The following is a 19716-nucleotide window of genomic DNA, read 5'->3' as shown; positions in this document are numbered from 1 at the left end:
TAATGAGGCGAAGGGGAAAATTGTGTGACTGTTAGAGAAGCAAATACATCATCTTCGTGGTCAGGGAATGGTAAAGGGGTGGCGGAAGATGCAGAAGCACTTTCTCGGCTCTCCCCTCTAACGGATGGAAGATGGTGCAATCCGAAATGCTGGCCTGGAAGCCCCGCCCCCAACTGGGCCCTACGATGTGGCGGGGTCTTCAAGGTTCCTTTCTTCCCCTAAAGGTACTGCCCGTTGGGACAGGTGTGTGCACCCTGAGACACCCTCCACAGGTGTCCGGAACCCCTATCCCCGCTTCACTCCTGATTGGCTCGGTGTCTGTGAAAGTGGGGCCGTCGCAGGACAGCCTCTGGGAACAGGGCGTTAATTCAGTCATTCATTAAAAAAGACTGAATTGGGTGCCTGGTGTAATGTAGGGACCCGTGATTGGCTGGGCTGGGGAGACCAAACTTCCCAACCATTGTCCTGTTGTCTTGCAGACCACTTGACTCTTGCACTCCTTGTTCTAAGGTTCCAGCCATAAGAGGAAAAAGAGTGCGAAGGTTAGCTGAGACTGTTTACTGGAGCTCAGAAACGCTCCCCTTCTCTTGTTTAGAATGGGAGCTGCCATTCGATTACATGTCCCGTACCCGTCTCGGTGATTGGCTGAGGAATGGCGAGTGAGCCAATCATTATGTCCCACCTGGAACAGGATGTAGGCTAATGAGAGTCCTTCCCTGGGTTTTTGGATCCAGAGTTTGGGGACAGGAAGCCTTTTCCTTTTGCATGGTGAGGCTGTGAAGAAATAGGTCTGGCACTGTCTGTGGCCATTTTCCCACCCTGGAGGGGAGAATTAAAGTGATACCAGGGAGAAGCAAAGAAGAGATGGAGTGAGAGAGTCCTGTTGCCATTCACTTCCCTGGTTCCAGTACTCTTGAGGCCAGCTGCACAACCATCATGCCAGGATTTTGAATTATATGAGCTATTAAAATTTCCCATTTATCCCAAACTGGTTTGAGTTGAATTTCTGTCACTTGCATCCAAAGATTTTCTGATGGATGTGAGCTGGGCTAAACTCTGTCTTGGTCATCAGCATTGGCCCCGAAACAGAGAAGGCCAAGGACCCAGTCAACATTTGCTGAACAAATAAGCAAAATGAAGTCAGGCTCATGCTCTCTCCCCCTTTCTCTCTCCTCCCTGTCTCTGAGTCTTGATTTCTGCCAGGCAGACCTTAGCTTCTGAATTACTTAGGCCTATGAAATAATACATATACTACTATTAACATGTTTGAGCACTTACTCTGTTCCATGCACCATTCCACTCGCTTTGCATCCATTAGTTTATTTAGTTCTTACAATATCCCTATGGGTTTGTTACTTCCATTTTCCACCTGATGAAACTGCTTTATTGCCACTGGAATTAGATGAGACCGGAGAGGTATGAAAGCTTGACCAAAAACAGAGAAGTGAAGTAGCTTGCCCATGGTCACACAGTAGGAGGTAGAGTCAGGATTTGATCCCCAGCAGTTTGCCTGAAAACCCCACACTCTTAAACACCATTACACTACCAGTGGGAGAGATCATATTTGTCTTCTATTATCCATTTTCCCTGTCTTCCAGCATAATAGAAGTTTAGCTGGGCACATTGCCATCCTGAATAAAAACTACATTTCCCAACCTTCCTTGCAGTTATGAGTGGTCATTTGATTGAATTCTGGCCAAAAAGGATAGTGATATATGAAACTTCCAGGTATACCGTTAAAGGGGAGGACATGCCCTCCTTCTTCTCCTCTTGCCTGCTAGTAGAGCAGCCCTTGTAGGCATTAGATGAGAGACCAATGGTGACCATACTCACCTGGGACCTTGATGATTGCCTGGAGCAGAGCCCACCCTTCCATCCCCAGTGCCAAACTTTTATTCGAGAGAGAAATAAATTTCTGTATTGCTTAAGCCACTGTTATTTTGGATCACTTTGTTACAACAGCCAAACATATACATGTCCCCTTTTAGGTTACTGCCCTTGCTTTGGTGGAAGCTCTTATGCCTATATTAGTGAGTGGTAATGTGGTTCAGGCGTAAACCAATCAGCATGTCCTACTTCCATACCTCTGAGTGGTTCAGAGCCAATTGTATGACTCTTTTTTTTTTCCAGGCGTGGCATAATTTACATTCAATAAAATGCCACAGATCTTAAAGTGTTCAGTTCAATGAGTTTTGATAATTGTGTACGCCATGTAACCACCACCCAAGACAAGCTGTAGAACATTTCCATCATCCCAGAAGTTAGCTCCCTTGTGGCTCTTCCCAGTCAATTCCTGTCCCCCTCAAGCAACCATTGTTCTGGCTTCTGTCATTAGAGATTAGTTTTGCCTGTTCTAGAGTTTTGTAGAAATGGAATCATATAGCGTGCATTTTTCTGGTCTTGGCTTCCTTTGCTCAATGTAATATTTTTGAGCAAAAGTTGCATGGAGCATACTTACACTAAAATGTATTTTTTGTTGTTGGTCTGGAATTTCAAGTTCAACTGGAGTCCTGTATTTCTAATTGCTAACTCTGATGATCCTAATCTCAAAGCACCTTCTTTCCATGGTTGGGAAATGATCTTAGTGACCTTACAGGGGACCACCTGAACTTCCAGGCCTCAGGTTGTCCTATGCTACAGCCAGGCAAGAATCTTGATAGTGGCTTGAAATCTTCTGAGCTTTAGGAATGATCAATAAACTAAGGCTCAACCCCATTATCATCAACATCCCAGTTCACATCCATCAGCTGGACAAACACCAAGTCCAATAATACTATCTGTTGCTGGATCCACGCCACGATCTGGTGACCCTGTTATTTCTCTGACCTCACCTCCCTACACTCTTCTCTCACTCTCTTGGTTCCAGCCACACTGGCCTCTTTGCTGTTCTTTGAACACATTTGGCTGACTCCTGCCTCAGAGCCTTTGTATTATTTCCTCTTCTTCAAATGCTCTCCCCATGATAGTTATGTGGTTTATCTCCTCCTTTGCTTTGTTCAAATGACACGTCCTCAATGATGGCCTACCTTGACCATCCCATTTAAAATTGTAAACCAACACTCCCAATTGCCTTTACCTGGCCTTATTTTTTTCATAGGTGGGACCAATTTCTCAAATATGATATACTTTTCTTATTTATTCTATTTAGAGTTTGATTCTCCCACTGAAATGTAAGTTCCATGAGGTCTGATCTTTCTATTTTGTTCACTGTTGTATCTTCAGTGCCAAAAGCAGAGCCAGGAATATAATAGGTGCTCAATAAATATTTTTTTAAAATAACTAGATAAATATGGGGAGATGGAAATTCTCCTACAGTGCTACTGGGAGAATATATTGATACAAAGACTCTAGTGAGTGTCCCATTTAGGGTAGGCTAGGTTATAGTACAGTAACAGCTGCAAAAATCTCAGTTAACACAGTTAAAGTTTCTTTCTCACTCACATAAAATCCACCCAGGGTCTTGGCCTCTCTGCAGGACAGATGTCCTCCATGTGGTGACTTGGTGTCCCGGGCTCTTTTATCTCTCCTGAAGGTCTCTATGTTGCCACAGCAGGGGAAGAGAGATTGGAGAATGTCCCAGGGAGTTTTCATTGTCTTAGTAGAAGTGACATCTGTCACTTCAGCTCACATTTCATTGTCCAGAACCAGCCACATGGTCCCATGTCACTGCTAAGGGATGGAGAAGTGTATTTTCTCCTGTGCCCCAGAAGAGGAAACAGGAAACAGAATTTGGTGACCATACCATGGTCTTGGTCACGGAGAGACATTTGACCATATCTGTTAAGTTGAATATGTACCTTTGCTAAAATCTAGCAGTTCTACTCTTAACTATATCCTTGATAAGTGGCTTTCAAATTATTTTGAATGAGCTTCACAGCAAGAACCACATTTTACATCATAACCCAGCCATATTTCATATATATATATATTTTCAGAAACTATATATTTAGTCTGAAACAAAAATTTCAGAAGCAGAACTTAGTCTTACTATAGGCAAGGCACTCTGATATTTTCTTTCCTGTTCCATTTCATGTTTCAGAAATGATGCTCATTGTGACCTACTGATTCCACCAGCCTCATCGTGTGTGTGTGTGTGTGCGTGTGTGTGTGTGTGTGTGTGTGTGTGTTTTAGCACTTCCTTACTTTCTGGCTACTACTTTATAGGATGTTCCAGACTCATCTTGTATATTTCTTGCTCCAATCCTACAATCAGCCATTTCTCTAAGGAGCCCTGGCTCCTTTTATTGGAGAATGAGGTTAGAAACTAAGATCTGGGCTCTGAGTGTCCTTGTTGCTATTGATGATTGCTTTTCTTAACTCTACCTCTTTGCATTTTTATAGTGATTGCTCCAAGTATCCTTATATTGGTCACCTATCTGTGATTTTTTACCTCATTAAGTTTTCTTTTAAAAAATTATCTTACGTAATAGTCTGGAGGCAGGGTCAGATCAGGACTGGTTCAGTGGCTCAATGATGCAACCAAGGACCCAGACTTTTTTTCTCCTTCTGCTCTGGTATCTTCAATATTTTCTGTCTTTAGGCTCATTGCTTTATGGTGGCAAGGTGGCTGCCACAGCTCCAGACATTACTTCCCAAGCCAGTAACAGAAGTCAGGATGGAATGGAATAAGTTTCTTTTATTTTCCTTTATCAGAGAGAATAAACCTTTTCTCAAAACCCCTTCAAATTCTATTGGCACAAAATGAGTCACATGATCACTCCTAAATCAATCACTAGCAAACAGGAACAAGGTTTAGACCAAACAAGGTTCACCTTTTGGGGCAAGGCACACCTTCCTTGAACACATTGTTACCTGGTACCTGGACAAAACTGGGGTCGGGTTAGCAAGAAGGGTGTGTGGTGGGAAAAAGGTCCACCACATAAAAATGTCTTGGATTTTTCTTGGGAAATTCCTGGAAAAAAATAGGAAAGTTAAGTTGTCTACGACATGGGGAAACATTCTTAATCCCCTTCTTTACTCATTTCTATTTTGTCTCCAAACCTTTTCTCCCAAAGCAGTTTCCTCAAACTCACTTTCTTCCTCCAAAAATCATCTCCTGCAGCTGATTCAGCCCCAGTGTTACAACATGAGGTCATCCAGGGCTGGTGGGTTGGCCCTGCCATCATCCACATGTGGCTTCCACAAACGTACCTAAGGAGCTGCTACAGTTGCTGCCACTTCCCAATTAGCAGGAAGGTAAAAAACAGGCAAAGAAGGGCATTTAGTGTTGTCGCTGAGAAGATGCAGTAGTTAGGGTAAGTAATCTGAGATGCTGTAACAAATAAGCTCCCAAGTCTCAGTGGCTTAACACAATAAAACTGTATATATCTCACTCACACAGTGTCTAATGTGGGAGTTCCTTTTAGGCAGATGGTCTTCAAAGACCCAGTTCCTTTTCTTTTATGGTTCTGTTATCCACTGCATACTCAAAATTCTCTTCTGGATCCTCTGTCCAGCCAGAATTTGGGGAAAGAGAGAACACAGAGGATCATGTGGTGACTTGTCCTGGATGTAGCTCATGTATTTTGATTGCATTTCATTGGCCAGAACCCAGCCCCAGGCCAGACATAACTGCAAGAGAGACTGGGAAATCTATGTGGCTGTTTGCCCAAGAAGAGGAAACAGGATTTGGTGGACACTGGCTATTCTTTGCCACAGGAGATGACCCACACTTTGCAAATATCACTTCTGCTCACATCCCATTGACCTAAATACTGTTCATGGCCACTTCTAGCTATAAGGGAGGCTGATATTGTGAAACTGATATTTTATGGATTTTTAAAACTATAATTGTCTTAACTTACTTTAAGGATTAATTTGGGGAAGAATTGGCACGTCCTCATTTAAATTTTCTTCATTTGATTCCTACTAACTTGGGGCAGGATTATTTCTAGATATTTTAAAGTTTTTGTTGACAATCTGAATGGGATCCAATTTTCCACAATTTTCTAGCAGCCTGGTGTGTATTGACGTTATGACTTTTTGTAAGTGATCTTGAATCCAGCCTCCTATTGAAGTTCGTTCTAATATTATATCAGCTTGTTCTCTAGGATTATTTCTAGGTAAATACAGATTCACTTTTTGCTCAGGGTCATTGCTACTCAAGGTATCATTCTTTGTGCCATCACGAGGCAGCATTTGTTAAAGGGTGCTGTTTTTGTCTCCAGGATTTTCTTCCAAGCCATTGTCACCTATGCACAAGGTTAGATGTATGCAGAGAGCCAATGACATCTGTACGTGGACTGCTGCCTGGCTGACATCTGTTGAAGAGGAAGCCTGGATTCAGACACGTTAAAATGAGCAACCGAGAATTGATTAAATATGGCATTATTATCCATCCATACATTTATGTATATATTTTCTGAATCATTTGAGAATAAGTTGCAGACTTCATGCCACATTATCTCCAAATGCTCAAATGTGAATTTCCTAAGAACAAAGACATTTACCTATGAAATTACAGTTACAATGATCAAAATCAGGAAATTCAGCAATGATACAATTATCTAATCTACGGAGCTTTATCAAAGTTTGTCAATTGTTCCAATTATGACCTTTATAGCAAAAAAAAAAAAAAAAGGTTTATTTTTCCTTTACTTTACCCAGCCAGGATGACATATTCCATTAACTATCATACTGCTTTAGTTTGGAATAGTTCCTCAGTCTTTCTTTGTGTTTTATGACATTGACAGTTTTGAAATTTCATGTCAGTTATTTTTTAGAATGTCTATTTGAGTTGGTCTGATGTTTTTTCACGACCAGATTCAGGTTATATAGTTTTTAAAAAGAAAGACTGTCATAGAAGTCATTCTGTGTCTTCAGTGCATCTTATCTGGAGGCAGATGATGCATTTTGTCCCATTACTGGCAATGGTGATGTTTCTAGCTGTAAAGTTACTCTTTTTCCTTTTGTAATCAATAAGTAACCTGCAGGGAGATACTCCAATGCTGCGTAAATATCAGTGCTCATCAGACCTTCCCCTGCTTGCTTTAGATTACTTAATTTTTTCCACAGATTGCTACCCAAGAACCATCCAGTCTTGGACTTCCCTGGTGATGCAGTGGTTAAGAATCCGCCTGCCAATTCAGGGGACACGGGTTCAAGCCCTGGTCTGGGAAGATCCCACATGCCGAGGGGCAACTGAGCCCGTGCACCATAACTACTGAGCCTGCACTCTAGAGCCCGCAAGCCACAACTACTGAGCCTGCGTGCCACAACTACTGAAGCCCGTGTGCCTAGAGCCCATGCTCCATAGCAAGAGAAGGCACCACAATGAGAAGCCCACGCACGGCAGTGAGAGTAGTCCCTGCTCGCCACAACTAGAGAAAACCTGCGCGCAGCAGCGAAGACCCAACGCAGCCAACAAAAAAAAAAAGAACCATCCAGTCTAAACGATGGGGTCCCCAAATGATGTACAGAACTCTTCAAAAGCAGGGCTATAATTAGTGCTTTGTCTTTATATAAATTGTAAACCCTCATCATATCTTTTTCACCCCAGAAGCGTAGGACAGCCTAATCTCAATCCTTTCATTAACCCTCTCCCAGTACAGAAATGGCGAGGACCATATTCAGCAAAAATGCTCCCAGGGGTCCTCATTCATGTCTGTGACCATTAAACGGCAGTGCGTGGGACCATTTGCACAGATTTCTGCCACCCTCTTTTCTTCCCTGGCAAAAGTGTCACAGACATTAAATTTCTGGAGGGGATGACTTTGTACTCTGGAAGCTCATTGCATGTTTCACCTTGGGGCATCTGTCGTTGCGGGTTAAACTGATGTAGTTTATTCCATTCATATGGCGTACATCCCAGCTTGTGCGCAGTTCTGACGGGGATAGGGACTGTGAACCTGGATGACCCAGTTGCAGCAGCTTGTGCCCCTACAGGGGCAGGGAGCAGCTGCGGCACCGATGGAAATAGATGTTAGCCACGATGGGCCTGAAGCACCTGCCAGCAACACCAATACTGCTTCTTGCTCCAGATCCTGCTCTGATTCCTACACCTTGCACCTCAGTCTCCCTTGGACCCCCCCACTGGATATTCTTTTGATTAGGAAGTTAGGAAAGTGAGGTTGCAATGGACCAGAGATACACAGATAGTGGCAAAGCTGGGGTTTGGACACTGGTCTGCCTGGCCGCAAAGACTGGGATCTTGACCTTGGTGTTTCCAGAATTACCCACTGAGTTATCTGGAGGTCTTTGGTAAGCCATTCAATAACAGGCAGGTCCAGCCCATGGATCCTTAAATATCCCCGCAAAGAGATACCTTCTCCCCAAACGACACCTTTTGTCCTCAAAACAAGTCTTGGATTCTTAGGGTTCCAAGGCCAAGGCTAGGCAGGGTCTTCAGCCTCCCATCTTCCCTCAGTAAAACACCCCCTCCTCCCAGAGAGTGGGCAAGGTGAGGTCAAGTGGGAGATTTCCCTCTACCTTATGCTGCCTTCAGGAGTGTGGCAGATTTTATTTTCTGGAGATGGCCACAAAAATGTCTCACATCCCACATGCTCTTCTAGAACCTTGCCATTCCTGCATCAAGAGTGGAGTCTGTGCCTCCTTCCCTGGAATCCGAGTGGGCCTTGACCAATAAAGTGGAAGTGATGTTACGTAATTCCAAAGCTAGCTTGTAAAAATGCTACACACTTCTGAGTTGTTCTCTTGGGACGCTTGCTCTTGGAATCCAGCTGCCATACTGTAAGGAAGCTCAAGCAGCCAGAGGAAGGAACCATGTGGAGAGGAAATGAGGCCTCAAGCCCTCAGTTCCAGCTGAGCTCCCAGAAGACAGCTCACATGAGTGTGCCATTTTGAAAGCACATTCTGATGCTCTCCAGGTGATACCATGTGGAGCAGAGTACTGTCACTGCCTTCTCCAAATTGCAAGTTTGTGAGCAAAATAAATAATTGTTGTTTTAAGCCACCAGGTTTTGGGGGTGATTTGTTATACAGCAATAGATAACCGAGACAAAAAAAGTAAGCAACTACCAGTTGTCTCTCAGTCTCCACAGGGGATTGGTTCCAGGAACCCCCCCCCCCCCCGCCCCACACACACACACTGCCATGGGTACCAAAATCCTGAGATGCTCAAGTCCCTTACATAACATGGCATAGTACATACATATAACGTACGCACATCCTTGTGTGTACTTTAAACCATCTCTAGATTACTCATAATACCTAATACAGTGTATTTGCTACATAAATAGTTGCTGGAGCATAACAAATTCAAGTTTTGCTTTTTGGAAATTTCTGGAATTTTTTTCAAATATTTGTGATCCGAGGTTAGTTGACTCCGTGGATGGGGAACCCCTGGATACAGAAAGACTATAATCAGAAAATGTCACAGTTGTCACCTAGGTCCAGAAAGCGCTTTTTGCACTGAGTCAGGGCCACACTCAAATCCAAATCCTGTCTCTCTTCCTAAATAGCATAGTCCAGAAGAGCAGAACCCTTGGAGCCAGGCAGACATGCGTTCATAATCCTGATTCCAATACTTCCCAGTTGTGTAACCTTGGGCGATTTAATGGGCCTCTCTGAACCACAGTCTCCTCTTCTATGAAATAGGCACAATAATTTTTCTCCCTAAATCTATCAGGAGGATTTAGTGAGATTATGTATCTCAAGTGCTTAGCCAAGAACATAGCACATAACAAGTGCCCAATAACTGTTAGCCACGATTTACCAGGACAATTATATGGTTGGATGTTGAAAGCCACTTGCTGGATAATCTCTCTTGAAGATAGATTGGGAGCCTTCTGGATCCCACCACACTTCCTCTGTGCTGAATTTTTCTGCCTAGAGTCAGAGAGACCTGGGTTTAAATAACTCATGGCTCCTCCAGTTTCTGGCTGTGTGACCTTGGTCAAGAGACTTAACCTCTCTGTTTTTGGAGTCCTCATCTGCAGAAAGCGGGAGGGTCATATTTTCTCCTTAAGGGGTTGCAATGAGGTTGGATAGTGTGGAAGGCATAACACAATGCCTGGCACACAGTAGGTGTCCATAGCGTGTGCTGAGAGAGGGAGAGGCTATTCCTCCATCCTCTGCAGAATCTGCAGGGATCTCTGTCCTCGCTCTGTCCTCCATCGCGAGCCTGACCAGGGGGCTGGTGGTGGTGAGCGCTCCAAAGAGGAAGCGAGGGGAGGGGGGGGGTCTCCTAGCAGGGCCAGACCTGTTGTTCTCTCATTTCCCACCAGCGGGCGCTCTGGTGAAGTTAGGATTGCAACTCACCGCCATCGCGGTGACCATAGCTACCGCCATTTGTGCACATAGGGGCTGAGCGCTTTGGTTCACTTAAATGAGTCAGGATTCTCAACGTCTTCCTTAAAAGTAAGAAATCTAGCAGAGTCACAGGCTTTTATTTCCATTATGTTTGTGGGAGAAAAGTGCCAACGATCCTCTTCAGATTGAGACAGAGAGAGAAAACCGACATTTATTCCTTTTAACAATAGAGATGATGTTATCACTATGGCAACAAATGATCAAGGAAGACAACCAATCAGAATTGCAGATTTCTCTCGGAGGTTATTTTTCTCAAGATATGGCAACAATTTCAAGGAGACTCTCAAAGACTCTTTTGTTCAAATTATCCTTCAAGGACAGTCTTAAATGAACAGAACAGGTTGGTGACAGGAACTCAAGCCTCCAGATTGCACAGGAAAACCAGATGGGTGTTCTCAGTTTGTTTCCTTATGCGGCAGATTCTTTAGATGGGCTTTATTATGCAAAACAGTATCTCTGTGTGTAGCTGCAGGGAAGAGAGAACATCTTCACCTCTTTTACTTTTTACCTTTTTTTTTTTTGGCCGGGCGGCATGTGTGATCATAGTTCCTTGACCAGGGATTGAACCTGAGCCCCCTGCATTGAAAGCGCAGAGTCTTAACCACTGGACCGCCAGAGAAGTCCCTCTTTTTTACATTTTAAACATTATTTTTATTAAAAATTTAAAATCACTTTTTCAAACTGCATTGGCTAATAGTTGAGAACTTGCATTTTAAGGAGCTGATTCTGAATCTCCTTGGTTGACATCACAGGCAAAAAGCAGCATCTTGATCTTGGACTTCTCAGCCTCCAGAACTGTGAGAAAATATATGTCTGTTGTTAAAGCCACCCAGTTGAGGGTATTTGTTATCAAAGCGTGAGCAGACTAAGACATTGAGCTCCCTTCTTCCGCCCATAGGCTCAGGGGCCCACAGAGTAACACGCACCTTTCCTCCAACCCCATCCCCTACACACCCCTGAACAAGGGTGTTTGTCCCAGATCAGCCTGAGTGGGTAGAGGTTGAAAAAAAGTTCTATTTTCCTAGAATTCTTCTTTAGTTGCGGCACTGTCATAATAACCACCCTTCATCTTGCTCCCTTTCCAGCTGTGCTTTGCCTGGAATAGAGATACACTCACAGAAATTGAGCTCTGTAGAGTTGTGGCTTCTCAACAGAAGCTACTCCAGGTGTTTCAAGCAGAGGAAATTTAATGCAGGGGATTTATTACAAGGGTGTCCAAAGGGCCAGAAGAGCAAGAGCCAGAAGGGGATGGTGGGGGGGGGGGAAGAAATAGTGTGTATCAGTCCTTCATTCCTTTTTTATGACTGAATAATATTCCATTGTACAGATACACTGTACTTTGTTTATTCATTTATCTGTTGATGGCCATTTGGGCTGTCACTACCTTTTGGCTGTCACGAATAATGCTGCTGAGAACATTGATGTACAAGTTTTTGTTTGAACACTTCAGGATTTCCGTTGTTGGGTGATGACAATTTTCTAAAATTGATGGTGCTGATGGCTGCACAGCTCAGGGGATATACCCCAAACCACTGACTAGTACACTTTAACAGGGTGGATTTTTCTGGCATGTGAATTATATACCTATCAACCTGTTACAAAAACCCTGAAACTGTTCGAACTTAATTTTACATTTACTCACATAAACTTATGATAGGAGGCAAAGCACACAGATTCTTCTCATAACTCCAGGAGTTTCTCTGGCCTTTCTGCTTGAGGTGATTTAATTATAACTGGATTAGTGACGATGTCATGAAGGGTTAAATCTCAAACTTGAGGGATAAGTTCTATTTCCTGAACACACAATAATTAAACACACCTCCCGGTAGCAAACGTGTAAGCCAAGTTTGTGGTCATCTCAGCCTCAGGGTTAAAGATGAAATTCCAGAGATTTCCCTGGTGGTCCAGTGGTTAGGACTCCACTCTTTCACTGCTGTGGGCCCAGGTTCAGTCCCTGGTCCGGGAAGTAAGATCCCACAAGCCATGCTGCATGGCCAAAATTAAAAAAAAGAAAAAGAAATTACAGAATGAATGAACACAGGTGATGATGTGGAAAGGCACCTCTCATTAGCAATCTGTTGGCTAAGAAACCAGCCAGGAAACACTCTTTTGTCACAAAACGGAAATCATTTGTATAGATCCAACCTTCTTTTTTAAAAATATTTTATTTATTTATTTATTTATTTATTTATTTATTTAGGCTGCACTGGGTCTGAGTTGCGGCATGAGGGCTTCTGAGTTGCAGCATGCGAACTCTTAGTGGCCACATGCGTGCGGGATCTAGTTCCCTGAGCAGGGATCAAACCCGGGCCCCCTGCATTGGGAGCTCAGAGTCCCACCTACTGGACCACCAGGGAAATCCCTAGATCCAACTTTCAATCATTCATTCCTTCGAGAAATATCTTTTGAGCAGCTACTGCATGCCAGGTGCTGTTCAAGGCTAGACTCTCTTGACACCAAATCTATTGACATTTGGGGCCTATATTGGTTTCCTATGGCTTCTGCGACAGATGAATGCAAATTTACTGGCTTGAAACAACACACATTTATTCTTTGACAGTTCTAAAGGTCAGACGTCCAAAATGGGTCTTAATGAGCTAAAATCAAGGTGTCAGCAGGGCTGTATTCCTTTTGTGGGAGCGGGGCTTTAGTAGAGAATCTGTTATCTCTTTCCTTGCCTTTTCCAGTTTCCAGAAACCACGTGCTTTCCTTGGCTTGTGGCCCCTTCTTCTACCCTCAAAGCCAGGAACGTCAGGCCAGGTCCTTCTCATGCTGCCATCTCTCTGGTTCTCTCTTCTTATTTCCTCTTCCACTTTTAAGGATTCTTATGATTACCTTGGGTCCACCCAGATAATCCAGGATAATCTCCCCATTTTGTTTTATTTTTAATTCCTATGCAGTTGAATTTATTTATTTAGGCCACACCGCGTGGCTAGTGGGGATCTTAGTTCCCCGACCAGGGCTCAAACCTAGGCCCTTGGCAGTGAGAGCTGGGAGTCCTAACTACTGGACCGCCAGGGAATTCCCAATCTCCCTAATTTAGGTTGATTTAGCGGCCTTAATTTCATCTGCCACCCTAATTCTTCTTGGCCATGTATTCTAACATGTTCCTCGGTTCTGGGGATTAGACACAGAAAGCTTTGGGGGGTCATTATTCTGTCTGCCATGGGCAGGATCATTCTTGGAGGGGGGGTGTATGTTTGTGTGTTGAGGCGGCTCTCTTGTACACTGTAGGGCATTTAGAATCCCTGCCCCACCTCCACTTCTGACTCCAGTTGTGACAGACAAAAAGGTTTCACTGCCAGATGTCTCTTGGGGGGGCCCCCATCAAGAGCTGCTGTTCTAGGTCCTAGGAATCCAGAGGTGGACAAAACAGATAAGTGCTTGCTCTTTTGGATTTTACATTTTTCCAGTGGAACCGGCGCATTAACCACAACTCACCGGGAAACACTGTGTCTCCAGTATCTCCATTCAAGTTTCCCATTTGTACCTTTGGAACTCGTCACCCATGGTTTCCATGTAATTGCAGCCAAGGCCCAATGGGACCTGGTGCTCCGGCGGCAGGGCTGGGTGTGAGAGCCGTATGGGGAAGACATCAGCACAGAGATGACGTGGGGACCATCCCTGAGAACTGGGAGCTCCTCCCCGCCCCCGTCTACATGAATGACAGGCGTCAGCCCTGGGCTTCTGTCCTTTGCACTCTGATCATCTCTCTGATGGCTTCTTACCAGCCTCCCTCAGGGCCTCCCCTTCCCTGGTCTGTGCATGGTACATGGCTGACCCGTGCTCAGGCCCTCTCAGCATCTTCACCCTTTCACCCTGATCTTATTCGTCTCTATGCTTCTCTCTCTAATGACATTTCCTGCCTGCCTGCCTGTATCTTTGCCCTCAGCCCAGCCATATCAGTTTCCTGTTGCCGCTGTAACAAATCACCACAAATTTAGTGGCTTAAAATAACACGTACGAATTATCTTACAGTTCTGGAGCAGAGGTGATTGACGCGGGTTATATACGACTAAAATAAGGTGTCGGCAGGGCTGTGCCCCTTCTGGAAGCTCTGGAGAAAATGCATTTCCTAAACTTTTTCCAGCTTCTAGAAGCCACCTGCCTTCCTTGGCTTGTGGTCTTGAGACAGGCTGGGACCTGGGACCCTTTGCTGCAGTGCTGCCATGCTTGCACCTGGACACACCTCTCCTCCAGGAACAAAATACAAAGAAACTGTATGGGACTAAAAATAACTGTGTGCATGTGCACTTGGGGCAAATTCTGGACAAAAGATACAAAGAGACCAAAAACCCCAACTGCCACTTTTGAAGACCCTGGAGCAAAAGCAGGGTACTGTGCATGCCCCCTGCACACACCACCACCTAAGGGGTGGGCAAAACACCTAAGCCACCCCTCCGTCCCGACCCTTGGACACACCCCTACCCTCACCCCGGATAAGAAACAAGCTCGCCCACCCCTCCCCTCCAGGGAGCAAGCCAGCAAGGGAACCTGTTGTTTGTTCGCGCTCCCCCCTGCTGCAGCAGGGGTCCCAATAAAGCCTTGCCTGAATTTCTTGTCTGGTGTCTGATCAATTTCTATTGATTAAGGAGGCCAAGAACCCTGGTCAGTAACAGTCTCTTCTCCATCTGCAAAGCCAGCAGCAGAGCATCTTCCATTCTCTCCCTCTCTGACCTCTACCTCCATCATCACATCTTCTCTCTCTCTCTCTCTCTCTGGCATCCCTCTTTTCCTTACTGTATTAGTTTTCTAGAGCTACTGTAACAAAGTACCACAAATTGGGTGACTTGAAACAACAGAAATTTATTATCTCATGGTTTTGGTCCAGTGGTTAAGAATCCACCTTCCAATGCAGGGGACGAAGTGTCGATCCCTGGTCGGGAGAATAAGTTCCCACGTGCCTCAGGGCAACTAAGCCCGCGCGATGTAACTACTGAGCTCGCGTGCTCTGGAGCCCTGGCGCCACAACTAGAGAGAAGCCCGTGCGTGGAAACGAAAGATCCCGCATGCTGCAACGAAGATCCCATGTGCCGTGACTAAGACCCAATGCAGCCAAATAAATAAATATATATATATATTTTAAAAAACAACAAAGAAAATCAAGGTGTTGGCAGGGCCAAGCTCCCTCTGAAACCGGTAAGGGAATCCTTCCTTGCTTCTTCCAGCTTCTGGGGGTGGCCGGGGCATTCCTTGGCTTGCAGCTGCATCACTGCACTGTCTGCTTCCATCTTTACATGGCATCCTTCCCTTGCATCCTCGCCTTGTCTTCTTATAAAGACGCCAGTTATATTGGATTAAGAACCCACCTTACTCCAGTCTGACCTCATTTTTTTTTAAATTTATTTAATTTATTTATTTTTGGCTGCGTTGTGTCTTCGTTGCTGTGCACGGGCTTTCTCTAGTTGCGGCGAGCGGGGAGCTACTCTTCATTGCGGTGCGCAGGCTTCTCATTGCGATGGCTTCTCTCGTTGCGGAGCACGGGCTCTAGAGCGCAGGCTCAGTAGTTGTGGCGCACGGGCTTAGTTGCTCCACGGCATGTAGGATCTTCCCGGACGAGGGATTGAACCCGTGTCCCCTGCATTGGCAGGCGGATTCTTAACCACTGCGCCACCAGGGAAGCCCAGACCTCATTTTAATTTAACTAATACATCTGCAACAACCCTATTTCCTAATAAGGTCACATTCTGAGGTCCTGGGGGAGAGGACTTCAATATATATTTGGGGGGAACATTCTGAGGTCCTGGGGGAGAGGACTTCAGTATATCTTTTTGGGGAACACAATGCAACTCCTAACACTTAACAAGACCATGGTGTTTGCAGTGGGCCCACCCAGGGAATCCAGGATAATTCTTGATCTCACCGGCTTTTTTTTTTTTTTAGGCCACTCTGTGTGGCATGTGGAATCAGTTCCCGGACCAGGGATGGAACCCATCCCATGCCCCCTGCAGTGGAAGTGTGAAGTCTCAACAACTGGACCGCCAGGGAAGTCCCCCGATCTCAACAGCCTTAATTTAATCACAGCGAAACATTCCCTTTTGCTATGTAGCGTAATATTTTCACAGGTTCCGGGGATTCAGACGTGAACATCTTTGGGGGGCATTATTCTGCCGACCACACCAGCCCTGTCTCTGAGTTCTGGGCTGGATAGCCACAGGCTCCGTGGATGCCCCTCCCTTGGTGTTCAATGAGTTATTTTTTAGAATAAGTATGTACGGATCATTGCATGGGACATACTTACACTAAAAAAGGTATTTGATGTTTTTCTGAGATTTAAGTTTAACTGGGTATCCTGTGTTTTCTGTGTTTCATGGAGTCAGAATTGTTAAAACTCCCCAGTTTGTCACATATTCTGTTGTTTACCAGCATTTCCCACCAGATGGAGCTGTGGTCATATTTATAATCACCTTGACTCATGTACTTGTGATAGGCATCCTCTAAGATGGTCTCCAACGATCCCGCCACCAGGCATTTACATCCTTCTGAGATTTATAGCCCTTTGGGGGTAGGTCAGATGTAGTGACAGGCTTCTAACAAATACAATATGGCAAAAAAGATGGTATGTCGCTTCTGGGATTAGATCACAAAGCCTCTGGAGGATGGAAGCTCAAGAAAGTGAGAAAAGAGAATCATCAGGACCAGGGGTAGCTGTGATGTAGAAGAACAGTGAGAGATACTAGAAGCCAAAGGAAAGTGGCTGTGGAGAAGAAGGAGGGTGTTTATACATTGAACGATCCAACAGACATGTATCAAGTACCTAGAAACTAGAGTTCACAATTTTGTGGGTCAGGAAGTCAGAAAGGCTTTGGTTTGATGTTCATCTCAGCTCTGCGTGGCATCAGCTGAGGCAGCTGGGGCTGGAGGATACATTTTCAAGATGGCTTCTTCACTCACAAGCCTGGAGCTTCGATTCTCCTGGGCCTTCTCAGTGCAGGATGCTCTTAGGGTAGTTGCAATTCTTACATGGCAGATCAGGGCTCCAAGAGGTCACAATGGAAGCTGCTTGTCCTCTAAAGGTTGGGTCCAGTACTGGCATAATGTAACTTCTGTTATATTTTGTTGGTCAAAGCAGTCAGGTGTTCTGGCCCAATCAGTCTAAGACCACCAGAAACAAACCTGTTGTATTATTTGTTAGGGCTGCCGTAACAGTACATATCGCAAACCGGGCGACTTGCGGTAGATACAGTCCTGCTGTTCTCTCACCGACCACCAGATGGCGCGCTGGATTTGATATTAATACTTGCCATTAGCAGGAAAGTAGAAGCTGCGCTAAACGCTTTTGTTAATTTAGTTGGGATGAGACTTTCTATTTCTTTGTTAAAAAGCAAATCTAGAAAAGACTTGGGCCTTTATTTCATAATGTTCGTGGAAGGATAGAAATAATCTTTTCCTGATTTGACAGAGAAGACCTATGGTTATTTATTCTTTAAAAAATAGATTATTTAATCTTGTTAACACCATGGCAACAAATATCAAGGAAGACAGCCAATCAGAAAAGTAGGCTTCTTTGGGAGGTTATTTTTCTTTGGAAATTGCAGCAGTTTCTAAGAGAATCTCCCAGACTCGTTCAAATTCTCTTTCCAAGGACAGGCTTAAATTGAACAGAGAACGGAAGAGGCTGGTAACAGGAAAATTCACTCAAGCCTCCTGGCTGTACAGGAAAACAAGATGGATGTTTGGGGATTATTCTCAATCTGCCACTTTATGGAAGCTGTTTTTATTTTATTTTATTTTTTAATTTTAATTTTAATTTTTGTCTTTTGGCCACACCGTGCGGCTTACAGGGATCTTGGTTCCCCGACCAACGTCCTGGGCAGTGAAAGCGCAGAGTCCTAACCACTGGACAGCCAGGAAGTCCCCTCGAAGCTGATTCTTCAGAAGGATTTATGATACGAGGTAGTATCCCTCCCATTGAAGCTGCAGGAGAGAAGGGACAGCTTCATCTCTCTCTCTTTGTTTTAATGTTTAACAATTATTTTTGTGGGCTTCCCTGGTGGCACAGTGGTTAAGAATCTGCCTGCCAGTGCAGGGGACACAGGTTTGAGCCCTGGTCCAGGAAGATCTCACATGCCATGAAGCAACTAAGCCCATGCGCCACAACTACTGAGCCTGCGCTCTAGAGCCCGTGAGCCATAACTACTGAGCCTGCGAGCCACAACTACTGAACCCTGCATGCCTAGAGCCTGTGCTCTGCAACAAGAGAAGCCACTGCAATGAGAAGCCCGCGCCCTGCAATGAAGAGTAGCCCCCACTCGCCGCAACTAGAGAAAGACTGTGTGCAGCAATGAAGACCCAATACAGCCAAAAATAAATAAATAAAATAAATAAGTTTATTTAAAAAAACTTATAAAAGTTATTTTTTCGGTGGGCATGAGTTCACCTCAGTCGTTAATAATGTTGATTGGCTGATCTAACAATCACTTCCAACCCCTTTCCCACATACTACTGTGATACTATAAAAGCTAAAAAAGCCAGCTCCCTTCTTTCCCAGACTCCCTTGCAGCTACTGGTATGCAGTGAGCCATTTCTGGCCAATGAGTGTGCTGAGGGCTTTTGGGAAATATTTTTGCTGCTGGATAAAAGAGGAGAGGCATGAGAGGAAAGGACTCTCTCATTACCCCCACCTCCCTACTTTTTGCTTGTTGTGTGAGAAGGTGATGCCTGGAGCTTGGCAGCCATTTTGTAACCATAAGGCAACAAGCTGGAAGGCAAAAACTAATAAGTGGAGGAATAAAAAGATTCTAGGTTCTTGATAACATACTTGACTGATTAAACCCAGAAGCCTCCTTCCTCCAAAATTTTAGTTAAAAAGCTAAGAAATATCCTTTTTGCTTATGTCTGCTGTCAGTTTGGTTATCTGTAACTTGTAGCCAAAACACCCCTTGCTGATCCATGCTCCTTTCCAGATTGCACTAGAGCAGAGCTCCCAAACTCAGATATCCAGAGACCAGGTAGCTGATGTGAAAATGAAGCTGCTATAACTTTATTTTCCTTTTACTTACATAAACTTATAAAAGGAGAAAAAACACACCAATCTGTTTCTTAACTCCAGGAGACCCTTCCCACTTTCTGAACAAGGTGAGTTAATTATAACAGGATTAGTGATGCTTTAGTCAGGGGGTTAAATTTTCCAGCTGGAGTGATGCATTCTATTTCCTATTTTTTTTTTTTAGGTGTGGCTCTTTTATTTATTTATTTATTTATGGCTGCATTGGGTCTTCGTTGCTGCGCGCGGGCTTTTCTCTAGTTGTGGTGAGCGGGGGCTACTCTTCGTTGCAGTGTGCGGGCTTCTCGTTGTGGTGGCTTCTCTTGTTGCAGAGCACTGGCTCTAGGCACACGGGCTTCAGTAGTTGTGGCACATGGGCTCAGTAGTTGTGGCTCGCGGACTCTAGAGCGCAGGCTCATTAGTTGTGGTGCACAGGCTCAGTTGCTCCGCGGCATGTGGGA

Source organism: Eubalaena glacialis, chromosome 18 (genome assembly GCF_028564815.1).
Source record: "Eubalaena glacialis isolate mEubGla1 chromosome 18, mEubGla1.1.hap2.+ XY, whole genome shotgun sequence".
Taxonomy (NCBI): Eukaryota; Metazoa; Chordata; class Mammalia; order Artiodactyla; family Balaenidae; genus Eubalaena; species Eubalaena glacialis.
Note: the sequence above shows the minus strand (reverse complement) of the source record.